We start from the raw sequence: 13,919 nt of genomic DNA, 5'->3' as shown, positions 1-13,919 counted from the left end.
TATATATATATATATATATATATATATATATATATATATATGAAAATCTTTATGGTCTTGTGATAGGGAAAGACTTTTACATGGGACATGAAAAACACTTACCTTACAAAGAAACAATGGATAACTCCCGTATACCTTAGAATCAAAAACCTCTTTTTATCAAAAGATACCATTTGGAGAATGAAAACGTAGGCCAAAGACTGGGAGAGGATATTTGACCAACAAATGAGCAACTATGTACTCGTATTCAGAATATATACAGAACTTCCAGCATCACTAAGGAAAAGACAAACAGTCCTATGGAAATAAAATTGGCAAAACAAGAGACTTTTGGGCGGTTGCTTCATAAAAGGTGTCCAAATGGATACAGACAGCAGACGTGCACCTTGATTACTAGTACAGTGTGAGTCAGTGTATCATGCTATGGCGTACGTTCCCTCTGCTTTTGTTAAAGTAACCCAGGAAATGGCTTTTAGAACCTGGTGTCAGCAGGGGTGTGGACCAAGGGCACTCTGGTACAATGGTGGAGGAAATGTCACCGGGTTCATACACATAGCCCGGCCCAGTGTCTCCACTCTGCACCTAATGCCATTTATAAGAATGTGCATCCACAGTAGAATAGATCAATTAATTAATCATGGGTTACTATTAGGGGATATGAATGTATAGAGAAAAAAAATTGATAGGCTCTAATGCAAAAGGATGGAAGACATTTAACAAGCAAAATGCTGAGTTAAAGAAGCCAGCTAGGAAAGAAAAGTAGGTAGTGCTGTTTATGTAAGGTTTGAAAGCTCAGAAAACTGAGCTTGAGAATTGAGTTAGGGCAGTGACCGACCACTTTATAGAGTGGACAGAACAGGCTGATTGGAGGTGCTGCACGTGGGTGTTAATTAACATTGCGTGATTTGGGGAAGTTTTTTAGGTCTTCTAGAAATACAGTAACTGAGTATGAGCAAAATTCTGAAATGGCAGTTGAAGTGGGGTTCTCTCTAACAGTGCTAGAGTAAAGCTTTACAGATAGAAAACTGTCATATTTGTCTGTAGATTGATTCAGGGCTTTCTGTGATTCACAGCTGAGCCAGTAGGATGGACAGGGTAATAATACATTATGCTTTCTGGATGCAGGATCGGGATGCAAATATCGAGCAGCATTCATTTTAACAATTATAGATTAGAATGTATATTGATAAAAATAAATTATTTAATATATAATAGAGAAATAAAATAGAATTTCTGTGAAGGTGTCTCACAGATAAGGAAGATTATGGTGGAGAAAATTTGCAAGCAAACAAAGAAACATACATAGAAGAAATTCTTAATAAAATGAGAAATAACATGTTTCGGGATACGAAAATTCAGTGGCACCAGAGTAACAGTGACCTCCAAGTTTGCACTGTAGTTTCAATTACATTTCAGTTAAATTCCAAATTGGCTTATTTTTTTTGTAACTTGGCAAAAAAATGTTAATTTCATCTGTAATTTTTTATGAGAGTGTTCATCATAGCATTATTTGAAGCTGTGAATAATTACAGACAATTCAGATCCTCCAAGTAGGATGAAAAATTCACTAAGTAAGTCATATTTGTAGATGGAACATTAAGTAACCATTAAAATTTAAGAAATGTATAGACTGGTAATACACATTTTTGCACACTTAAACACTTATATTCACACCTAAGAATGTTAACAGATTTTATCTCCAGATGTCCTGATCATAGGTGGTTTTTTTTGTTGTTGTTGTTTCGTTTTGTTTTTTTGCTTATCTGGAATACCTCCATTTTTTTTCAATAAATGCGCATAACTCGTGTAATGAAATGAGTTGATAAATTAAGAAAGGATAAAATATTTGGATAATGTAATACATTTTCTGGAGCTCATAGTAAAGTGGATTAATTTTTAAAAAGATTGAAATGAAACAAATAAATCATGCCACACATTAAAAAAAAAGATACCACTGCAGATGTTACAACTGATGGTAGGATCACACTGTTAACAGTTTTATGTCAATACATTTAAAAATTTAGACAAGATATAGAAGAATGAACTTAACCTGTGCATGCCACCATTAGAACATATAATGAAAGAAAGAACGTTTGTATCATCAAAAGACAAAATTGGTGGAGTTCAAATAAATGTCAAATAGAGGCTGTCCATAGATAAAAAGCTGAATATCAGAAGTATCTCAAGTGTTCTTAAGTCTTTCTGTAAAGTTTATAAATTCTAATGAAATTTATTAAAAAAATGCTCCCTTAGAAATTTACTAAGGTTTATGAGAAAAAAAAAAAAAAGAAACTTCCAGAAGAAAGAGAGAAAGAATCATGGAAAATAAGAAAAATAAAAGAAGAAATGAGTAAGTTGTAAATGTATATAAAATAAAGCTCTCGCACTTGTCACATGTGCACGAATAAAGAGAAAATATGTCATGTGTGCACCAATAAAGAGATCGGCAGAACAAATATTAATTTCCGGAAACAGACCCAGTTTCTACAGAAGTTTTTTATAGAACAAAAAATGGTGCATTACTGAACCCCCAGCCTCTCTAGAAGACCCAAGACCCAGTGAAGCACAGCAAGGAAGTGGTTTTGATTCTTATGAGTCATAAGTCCAGTGGCCCAGTGAAGGTGGCCAGCTGCGGCCATGGACTCGTGAAGGGCTCCTGGGTCCTCCCATGCTCTGTCCTGCTGCTCTTGGACGTGTCCGTGTGCCCAGCCAACTCTGTAAGGAAGAAGAACAGAGTGGGGACCTGGGGACCTGGGGACCGTCTGTTGTCTGTGGATTAGGATTTGACTTGAGGCCTCTCTGTTTCTACAGCCTGTTTCCTGGTGCCACGGGCTTGGGGTCCGTGGATGGTCTTTAGGACCCAATCTGTTACACCCTGTTTTATGAGGGTTGCTGCACTTTCTGTTGAAATAAATTCCTTCCTTCCACAACTTGGCAGGTTGTCTGTTCCAGAAGCAAAAAGTAGCCATGATCAGTATCTGGTCTTGTCAGAGTCCCGGCTGTATGGAATCCCTTTCATTTTCTGACCACAGGGTGAGAGACGTTCCTTTAGCAAAGCAGAATTTTCATTGCATGTGTGTTTTCAAACTGGCTAGTTCTTGTCTGGCTTAATTTTGGTCTAGTATCTTGGCAAAGTAGAAATGAAGGGCAAAAGAAAAATGTTATTTTGATGTTCCTAGTCCCTTCCCCAGAACTAAAAGTTCAATAGAGAAGAGTTCTGCCTTCCATTGCATTTCGGGCTATAATGGAAAAAAAAAATGGTGTGGTGAAACCAGGATAATAAATTTTCCATTCCCTCTGTCAAAACCAAGGCAATGTCGTATGTTTTAGGAGTTTGTAGAGCCAGTATAACACCTCCAGATACCAGTTTCTACGTGCTTTGAGGGTACAGGCTAATGTGTGTAATACCCCTGCTCCTCCAAAATTTTATACTGATTTCATTTCCTTTCCAAGTGTGGAAGGTGGGGCTGCTCAGAGAAGGAGGCAACTCCACCAGTCACATAATCTAGCGCTCATGGGATTTTCCTGTCTTTCTTCTTTGCTGTCTGCTAGCAAGTTGCCTTTGTCCTCTGGGTAAAGTGGGCTTTACCTCCAGTGTGAGTGGTGCCATGGGTCAGTGGGCAGTCAAAGATGAGGACAAGCAACTGTCTTGTTTGTACCACTCAGAAATTACATGTGTTAGTTCTGCGCTTACTCTGATGGTCAGGACTGAAATCCAGGTGAGGCTCAGACCTCCAGGCCCTGATTAGTGACATGAAGCCCAGAGTCCTAATGCGATGGGAAAGAAAGGAAAACCAGATATCCAGATGCAACAGAATGAAGTTGGACCCTTACCTTGCACCATGTGTGAAAAATTGGCTCATGCTGGATTAATGACCGAAGCATGGAACCTACAGCTCTGTGCCTCCTAGGAGAAGACACAAGGGAAGGACTTCACAACATCAGGCTTTATAGTGATTTCTTGGGTGTGATTCCAAAAGCACAGGAAACAGAAGCAACAACAGATGAGTTGGACGACATAAAACTCAAAACCTTTGCCCATTAAAGGACAATCAAGTGAAAAGACAACCTACAGAATGGGGGAGAATATTCCAAATCATATATCTGACAAGGGGTAAACATCTATACTGTATAAAAAACACTGACAACTCAACAACACAAAACTACAAATATATCTGTGAAAAAAATGAGCAACGGCTTGAATAGACATTTCCCCCAAGAAGATATGCAAATGGTCAACAAACTCATGGAGAGATGTTCATCATTACCAATTATTAGGGAAGTGCAACCCAAAAGCACACTGAGATCTCACCTGACACCCATTAGGATGGCAATTAAGTGTTGGTGGGGATACGGAGAGATTGGAAACCTTGTGTGCAGCTGGTGGGGTGTAGGACAGGTATATGGGCAACAGTACGGAGAGCCCTTGAAAAATTACAAGTGACGTTACCATATGAGCCGGCAATCCCACTTCTGGAAATAGATTCAAAATAATTCAAAGCAGGATGTCAGAGAGAGATTTGTACCCCCATGTTCATTGTAGCATGTTTCACTACAGCCAAGAGGTTGGAAGTGCAGCTGTCCATTGATGGGTGAGTGGATAAAGAAACGTGGTGTATGCGTACAGTGAAACGGTATTCCGCCTTAAAAAAAAAAGGAATTCCTGACACCTGTTAGAACATGGATGAACCCGGATGACATTTTATGCTAAGTGACATAAGCCGGTTCACCAAAGCCCAAATGTGGTGTGACTTCCTCCTCACAGGAGGTTATCTAAAGCAGTTAAAGTCTTATATATACAAAGTAGTAAAGTGGTTGCCATGGACTGGGAGTGGGGGGGTTAGTATTTCACGAGTAGAATGTTTCTGTTTTGCAAAATGAACTTGTACAGATCTGTACAGCAATGTGAGTACGTTAGCTACTGAACTCCTCCTGAACTCCACACGGAAAAATGGTTAAGATGGTAAAAGAGAAATACTCCGGGTCTTTCACTAGATGATGGTGATGCCACGATGGTAAGACAAACACGTTTCCCTTCTTTTCAGAGCTCGTAGGAAGATGGGAGGAAGGAATAAATTGAACGTGGGCCGTCTGGGTGGCTCAGTCGGTTAAGCCTCCAACTCTTGATTTTGGCTCAGGTCACGATCTCCTGGTTTGCGGGATCCAGCCCCATGTCGGGCTCTGCGCTGTCAGCACATAGCCTGCTTGGGATTCTCTCTCTCTCTCCCTCTCTCTCTGCCTCTTTCCTGCTCACACTCTCTTTGCCCCTCTCCTGCTCAGGCTCTCTCTCTCTCTCTCTCTCTCTCTCTCTCTCAAATAAACTTTAAGAAAGGAATGAATTGAACACTTGAAAGGAAGTGATGAAAGCCCAAGGAGTAGGTGAAGCCACAGGTGCTGTGAGTAGTACTGATTGTCCGGTATCGTGTGCTCCCTCCCTGTTTGGTGAAGCCTCCCCTGTGCAGTGACGCGTCGCCTTTGCAGTTTGGATTGGATGGTGTAGTCGTAGGATGTGGTGGCGGAACACGTGGACAATGGCCGGCGTGGTGGACCGTCCACGAGCGGCAGTGTGAGCACTAGCGCCACGGAAGGCAGTGTCTCGTATTACATGTACTGTTCCGGGAGGTTCAGAGCTAAGATGGCGAGGATAAGCATTTCATGATTGGGAGTATTTCTTATGGATTCATCCCTGAGAGGTGCTAGCGGTGGTGGCTGGCACACGGTAAGAGCCGTGTGCAAGGTGTTGCTAGTAGTACTTACTAGCATCGTTGCTAGTAGTACTTACTAGTATTACTGTTAGTAACACTACTATCATTGCTAGTCATACTCTTATTATTGATGGTAATGTTTACTAGTATCGTTACTAATAGTTGCTAGTATTATTGCTAGTAATGAATACTAGTGATTGTTGTTTCCCTGTTTTTGTTACAATTCCTGTTGGACACACTCATTATGCGAAGGACGGTGTTTCTTGACGTTGCCAAATAACCAGGAGCTGTCCATGCCTCTTTTCAAAACCGTAATTATTTCAGGAAAATCCTGCACGTGTTTCCGATTTACCCTGAGTATTTTTCCATCTGTTCTTCTGTGTTTCTTTTTTGTATTTTACCCCACACCCCACTGCCTTTTCAACTTTGAAAGTACATTGCTTCTCACATGACTTGTTCTGTAATAAGAAGTTATGGTTTTGTGTACTGAATTTCCTTTATCCCACTAAGTACAGAGTGAATTAATCCCTATTCATTCATGAGTTACTTGAGATTTTGTCCCTGAATTTATCAAAAATCTCTATTTTCTGGCAAAGGACCACAAATTGCCTACAAGCTTTGATACTATCTTTGCCTCTGTCACTGTCACTATCAGTTGGACTCTTTATTGCATTTTTTTGACACACACATAGCACGCTGTGTCTCCAGGAGATGTGTGCGTGTACTCGGCCCACAGGAAGGGGTCTTCTGCAGAACAGGATGGTCAGTGGAGTCAGCTAACCACGAATGGTTATATTCATGCAGACTTACAGATAACGGTCATTGGTCTGGGGACCCTTAGGGATAGTCAAAATTGGAGACAATACGATTTGAATTCCAAGCATTTTTTTCACTGTGAAAGTACAGTTGCATGTATCCTAAATATTCTGCAACTCGCCTGTTTCCTTGAATGCACAGTTTGAGTTTCTGTGTTAGATCTCAGAACGCCCAACCTGTTCACTTATTTTAGTACAGTGGAGAAAATGCCACACAGAAAAATGAAATTATGGTAATGACTGAACACAGTTGTAACATAGATAGGGTAATGGTGTTTCTCAAGACCCAAGAGGACTTTTGGTTAAAAGTCTCTCAAAGTTTTATTTATATTTTAATCGTCACTGTGTTTAGTAAAGTAGAAATAGGCAATATTTTAGATACAATATTATTTATGCATTTATTTGTTTCTCCTATCCTCAACACCAGAACATCTGACCCTTCTTGAGGGACCCCATCAGCTGGAAAGTGGTCTGGCATAAAAGGGGTGATTATCTATCTATCTATCTATCTATCTATCTATCTATCTTCAACAGACAGGCAACAAATGGCTAAATATAATTCATGGATCTATCCACCTTCATAAGAAAGCCAGGCTCCAGGAGTGCCTGGGTGGCTCAGTCAGTTAAGCGTCCGACTCTTGATTTTTGGCTCAGGTCATGATCTCATGGTTAGTGAGTTCAGGCCCCGTGTCGGTCTCTGCACTGAGTCTGTCTGGGATTCTCTTTCCCTCTCCCTCTGCCTCTCCCACGCTCGCTCACACACACTCTCTGTCAACATAAATAAAGCTTCAAATGAAAAAAATTTAAAAAAAGGAAGCCAGACTCTAAGAAAAACCGGGCAGGGTCGGTAGACGGGTTGGTGGAGCTCGTCCAGGCAGCTGGATGGGCCCCCGTCTGGCAGGAAGGCGGTTTGTGTGAAGGGGACGAGAAGCAACACAGAGGGAGGCCTGCGTACGAGAGGGAGGTGGTTGACAGAGTGCTTTCAAAAGCATTTTATTGCTTTTTTTCTCATTATGCCCAACGTTTTACAATGTTTTTTAGATGGCATATGTTTCTGACTTCAGTCACTTGAACATGAGTGAAAACAAAATCCAACAAGAGCTGCAAGTTCAGCAGTGCGGCAGTGAGAATAATTCCACTAGAAATTAAATACCACGGAAATAAAGTACCCTTCTCTTTGTAGGCAACAGTGTTCCTACCTGCCACGGGCTTTAGAATCTGCCTTGCCGTGTTGGATTCATACGTGACTAGTAAGGCTCTGGAAAAATATTTAATGCTTAATTCTGTGTTTTTTTTTAATTTTTTTTCAACATTTATTTATTTTTTGGGACAGAGAGAGACAGAGCATGAACGGGGGAAGGGCAGAGAGAGAGGGAGACACAGAATCGGAAACAGGCTCCAGGCTCTGAGCCATCAGCCCAGAGCCCGACGCGGGGCTCGAACTCACGGACCGCGAGATCGTGACCTGGCTGAAGTCGGACGCTTAATTCTGTTTTAATTGGAGACATCGCTGCTGTTACTTGTGACACTGGGAAATGACACAGACGTTTGCTTTATTTCGACTTCTGAAAACAATGGGTGTGAGTATACCCATCGCACCTGTGACCTAAGTGGATCTTGAGCAGCACGCATAAGAACAAGGAGCTCGTGTTTGCCAGGTCGCGGGTTTGAAACAAACTGATGGCACAGCGATAACTTCCTGAAATCGGGGAAGTGGTCAGAGCTCGTAACGACCCTGGCACGACCTTAACTCGAGGTCCGGGCGGATTTCACAACCTGCCGGGGGTGGTTATCAGGCCAGACGGACTATATGGTGAAATGAATCCTTCAACTGAAAAACAAGAAGGTGTTTCTAAAGTTTCCAAAAGGAGATAAAGTCATCTACACCTTCCTATAGAGAAGGTGCAAGAACAAAAAGTCTGCAAAGTAAAAAAATATAGCATGATAAAAAAAAAAGGAAAAGAAAAATTCAGGCCCCTGCTGAGGATAAAATTCAGAATAGAAAATGTACTCAACTTTTTTTGTTTTAGAAAAATATTTCTGTGATAATTTAAAACATAATTATTCGGGGGGCACCTGGGTGGCTCAGTTGGTTAAGCGTCCGACTTCGGCTCAGGTCGTGATCTCGCGGTCAGCGGGTTCGAGCTCCGCATCAGGCTCTGTGCTGACAGCTCGGAGCCTGGAGCCTGCTTTAGATTCTGTGCCTCCTTCTCTGTCTGCTCATGATCTGTCTGTCTCTCTCGCAAAAATAAACAAACATTAAAAAAAAATTAAAACATAATTCTTTCTAATTATGTCTAGGTCTTTTTCTCATATTATGATTACTTCAAAAAGAAAAAAAAACCTAGGTTTTATGGACAGGAGGCAAAAGAGTCTAGAAAAATGGGTTGTTATTATTAAACCGTTGGTTGCCAAAGCAGTTGCAGTTCTTGAATGACTTAAGAATAAAATGACCAAACAAAAATTGTGTAAGGATGTCAGTGAAGCTCAACCTAAAAGTGATAAATGTTCCAAATTCCTTGATTTTCTCTTTTCCTTCATCAGAAACAGATTTGGAATATGAAGAGACGAGCACAATTGTCCTTGGTGTTCTACTCACTCTTCAGATACGCAGGTTCACCTGACTCTGGAAGGGACAGGTGTTTGTCAATCTTTTGTTTATTGGGAAATAAAGGACCGGTGAGCCCCAACTGCATGAAAAATAGGCAACTGGGTTGAATATGGCATCTGCTGTCCGCTAATGTAATTTCTTCAGCTTAATTGCTTTCCGACAGCAGTCCCTGGATTTTTCAGAAGCCTTCTGTCCACTATTTAGCTACAGAAGATTCCCCCAGACTTCTTTATTAGCGCCAAAACTAGGACATTTAACTTATAAAGCCATGTATATGGCATTTTCACTTAAGCATTTAAGGGGACATAGATACGGATGTACCTACGTGTGTGTCTGTCCTCAGTGTATCCACCATCGTAGGCTAAGGATGGGACCCAGAAATAACTTTGAACACATATCAAAATTCCATGACTCTATCTGAAACCTTTTTTCAGCATACACACACACACACACACACACACACACACACACACACGCACCAATTCTGCTATTCCATCTTGATTCTTGGAATTTGAAGGTTTGCTACAGGACAAGGACCGTTTCCCATTAGAGAAATGTATGATGCGGCAAGATTGCTGAAAATTGTGGTCATTCAGAGTCAAAACATGTCCTCCTGTAATTAATTTTGATGAAGAAATGTATAGGGGCTTTATTTCTAATTTGTTCTGTAGAGAGAGTAAAAAGTATTAGATTAGGGACATACTGCAGTGAGCACAGAAGAATTTACATGAAAATCGTGTCCCGCCTTTTGAAGTGTTTTGGCTATTTTCAGAATTCAAGTCATGCAGACAACCGGATCACCATGTGGCGCCCCCTTACTGTCCTTGGCTCTCCCGGATTTTAGTTTTGCATAAACTCACTTAAATGTTGGGTCATGCTCTCCAACTTCAGGATGTCAGAAAACAAAAGCTCCCTGTTTTCTTCAGGTTTCCGTGACCTCAGGAACACCTGCGTTCTGTGGGTTAGCCGACAGTCTGTTTCCCCGTATTTTCAGTGTAGGAACAAACACTTCTCTTCTGTGGTGTAGAGTGAGCGATGGGCGAATTCATTTAGTCTGTTTTAGTAGCAGAGCGGCACATGAGGTGAGAATGACATCAAGAGTGATGGGTAATTGCACACTTGTAAAATTAGGAAACACACACACACACAGACACACACACACACACACAGTCATGAAACTCGGAGGATTAAAATCCTGGAATTTGTGGCTTTGTATTTGTTAAAATGTCTTAAGCGATTGATGACATATCACTTGTTTATTTTGGTAACCTACCTGGTTTTTCATCCCCTCCTTCCACCCCTTCACTTCCGGTTACAATCTCTCACCTCGAAACAGATTCTCTATTGGTTGGAGCTTCTGATCAGACATGGTTATGGAATTGTTATGCTGTTATTTTTCAATCACTACTGATTTATGACTCTGTTTGGTTTTAAACATAAACGTCAGGACCAAGAATCAAGAAGCACACCGGGGTTCGGCTTCCCATTCCCTTGTTTTCTAGACACGGGTTCTTAGATGATCTCCTTTTCTTCTCGAATCCCCACACTTGACATCTTCAAATGGATTAACACCCGTTTTGTAGGGAGGGTGCACACAGACCCCCTCACACGGAGCCTGGCTCAGAGGGGTCCCGATTACATGACCATCACCAACGGTAGTCACGATGATGCTGACTGATTTATGAATGTTATTGCCGTGTCCGACCTGAAATAAACCACATGAAAATATTCATTCCAGACCAAAGCCAAACAAACAAAAAAATAAGTGTCAGTAAAAAACGGAAAATAAAGACATGAGGGTCTCAACTGTAAGTTGAGGGACTGATATTAGCACAACTCAGCAAGAAGCCTTTCAACATTTTACAGTTTGGTCCTGTAAATAAAAAAATTAAAATCAAGGAAGTTTAATAATGGCTACCTGATCCATTTATTTTAGCTCTTTCTCCCTATGGGATGAGAGCTTACTGGTCCTGATAAATTAAGAGTAATTTAATAAGCATGGGACTGTCACTATTTGTCATCATTGGTGCAAAAAATGTTAGTCAATGATATTTAATATCAAGTTATTTAAAAAACAGTTTATTCAGTGATAGAATTGGTATTGTCTACCTGGTTTTTCATCTGCAACACCAAGGTCAAGAATGGAAACAGTGTAGTCACACAATAGTGTGAATATTTAATGTCACCGAACTGTACACTTAAAATGGTTAAAGTGATAAGTTTTATGTTATGTCTATTTTCCCACAATAAAAAAGTGAAAATAAAAAGAAAGAATGGATAAACTTTACTATAAAGCTTGGCCACTTGTACATTAATAGCAGCCCTTCCATTACCAAATAAAAATTCTGAAAAGAAGGGAAAGTATTGTAAGCATGCCTATGATAATTTTAGATAAAATAATCTCAGAAAATTATGTATAAAACATTACATTACAAAAAAATATTACAAATATTTTACAAATATTACAAAAATAGCCTCTGGCTCATAGTCCGACGGTTTCTGTTCCTCCTGTCTTGTCATGTGTCCTCGGTGGTGAGTTCAGAAAACCCAGACAAGGTTCCATTTAGACTGAGACAGGAGCGGATGTAAGTCTGTCCTACAACAGCGGTGGCCCCAGGGTCTGAGCAATCCTGAGAAGGTTGTGAGGTTCAAAAACTGGGGGAAATGGCAGAGCTCGTCTGGGGAGAGCAGAGACCTACACCAGCAAGAAGCCAGTCTGGAGAGCAAGGCTTGGCCACAAGCCACAGAGCAAATCAAGTCTAGAGTCAAGCCAGGCGAAGCCAAGGCCAGACCCAGCCAGCCCCTCCGCGGGTTACAGACGGCGGTGGTGCATCCTCGGGCCAACTTCCCACCTGCTCTTCTGGATCTCCAACCATGACTCTCTGGCAGCAGATCTGAATGGAGGAAGGAATGGAAGAATTGGAAACCCAAGTACTGAATAAGTCATCCATGCAGATGATAAAGGAATCATGAGATTCGAGAAATGGGAAACTGGATGTGTAATTGCCTAATCCCTTGGGAAAATAAAACATATCATGGAAGAGAAGGCCACGGTGAAGAAAGAACAAAGGAGATGTTACAAATGCATCTTGAATGTGTTTGTGGATGTGTACTTGAGGAACATCTCTAGTGACGAGAGATTTAAGGAGCACTGTTGGGGAAATGCCATGCCCAACCCATTACCATTAAAACAGGGGGAAAGAGAAAAAAGCGTTCTTTCTATAGCACTCATTTTATTTTTGTTTTGAAAATACTGTACAATGAAAATGTAATTCGGGCCACCTGGGTGGCTCAGTTGGTTAAGCATCTGACTTCGGCTCTGGTCACGATCTAAAGATTCTTGGGTTTGAACCCTGCATCGGGCTCTGTGCTGACAGCTCAGAGCCTGGAGCCTGCGTTGGATTCTGTGTCTCCCTCTCTCTCTGCCTCTCTCTCTCTCTCTCTCTCTCTCTCTCTCTCTCTCTCTCTCTCAAAAATAATGAGTAAACATTTAAAAATTAAAAAAAAAAAAGAAAATGCAATTCAGCTGGGATGGTTGAAGTACAATTATCAGTTTATTAGACAAATTGATTTTCTTATTTTTAAACTCAAGAGGTTTAGTAACATTTCTCCTACATTTCTTTCTTTCTATTGAGGTTTTATTTAAAAATGCATAAGATTAATGATAATGTGGAATTTATGTTGAAATATATTAGTTGGAAAAAATAAATATATTAGTTGGTAATAAAGGGTAATGTTAACTTTTTCAACAACATACCATATACTAGGCTGCCAAGAAAATATAAACTAATTAGTCAAAGTGGAAAATAAACTTTGATAATAATTGCATTAACTGCCTATTTAGAACAAAATGTGGAAATAAATCCCAAAACACCATGAATTCATTTTAATAATGTTCTCATCAAAAGCCTTGAGGTAAAGGCCAAAATACAGAGAAGCTAGAAATGAAAGACGAGACATACTCAAAATGATAAGAAAAGTATTTGACATAAGAATTTAAGAAAGCAATAACAGCCACAAGATGAAATAAACGAGTTTAAGAGAAAAAGCAGAAAGTTGGGAATGAGATCATTAAAAATATTAAAAGGTCATTCTCACAATAAAATACACAGTTCTTTAGGAATCTGTTGTGACATGAAGAAGCATAGAAATAAGCTTTAGCAGTAACATATCGGGGAAACTAATCACAAACTTAAACGTTTGAAGTTAAAAGGGACCGTTGTGGGCAACTTCACTTTCATGCCTTGGGAAATTGAAATCAATGAACAAGTTTTGAAAAATAAATATCCAAATTACTTCTGGTATAATTATAAATATTGAATAGGTCACTAATCATTGAGAAGTTTGAAAGGTAATAATCTGTAACTCAAGGAGATTTTTGACATTGTTATATGTTTAAATTTTATTAAATTTTAGGAAAACAACCACTTGTATGTTATTTAGAAGTGTACAGGATGTGTAGAGAAGTAAAGGTGGCAGGTTCATTTTTAGTGGTTGGTATAACCTTGCTATTAATATTGTATATATTATACACTGTATATATATATATGTATATATGCTGATTTTACTTTTTAATAAAACATGGAGCATTCAAAACAAAATAATAGCCAACCAAGTAGCAGTATATACAAAGAATATGTGCCAGGAAGAGGAAAATGGCCAATATTAGGAAGTCTAATAGTGAAATGAGTTCTACTCTTTATTAAGTAAATAAAAAAAAAAAAAAAAAAAAAAAAAAACGATTTTAACTTGATTATACGTATTGAAAGTCAAGAGAGTATAATTTAT

The sequence above is a fragment of the Herpailurus yagouaroundi genome, unplaced genomic scaffold (genome assembly GCF_014898765.1).
Source record: "Herpailurus yagouaroundi ecotype Mexico unplaced genomic scaffold, PumYag 203, whole genome shotgun sequence".
Classification (NCBI taxonomy): Eukaryota; Metazoa; Chordata; class Mammalia; order Carnivora; family Felidae; genus Herpailurus; species Herpailurus yagouaroundi.
Note: the sequence above shows the minus strand (reverse complement) of the source record.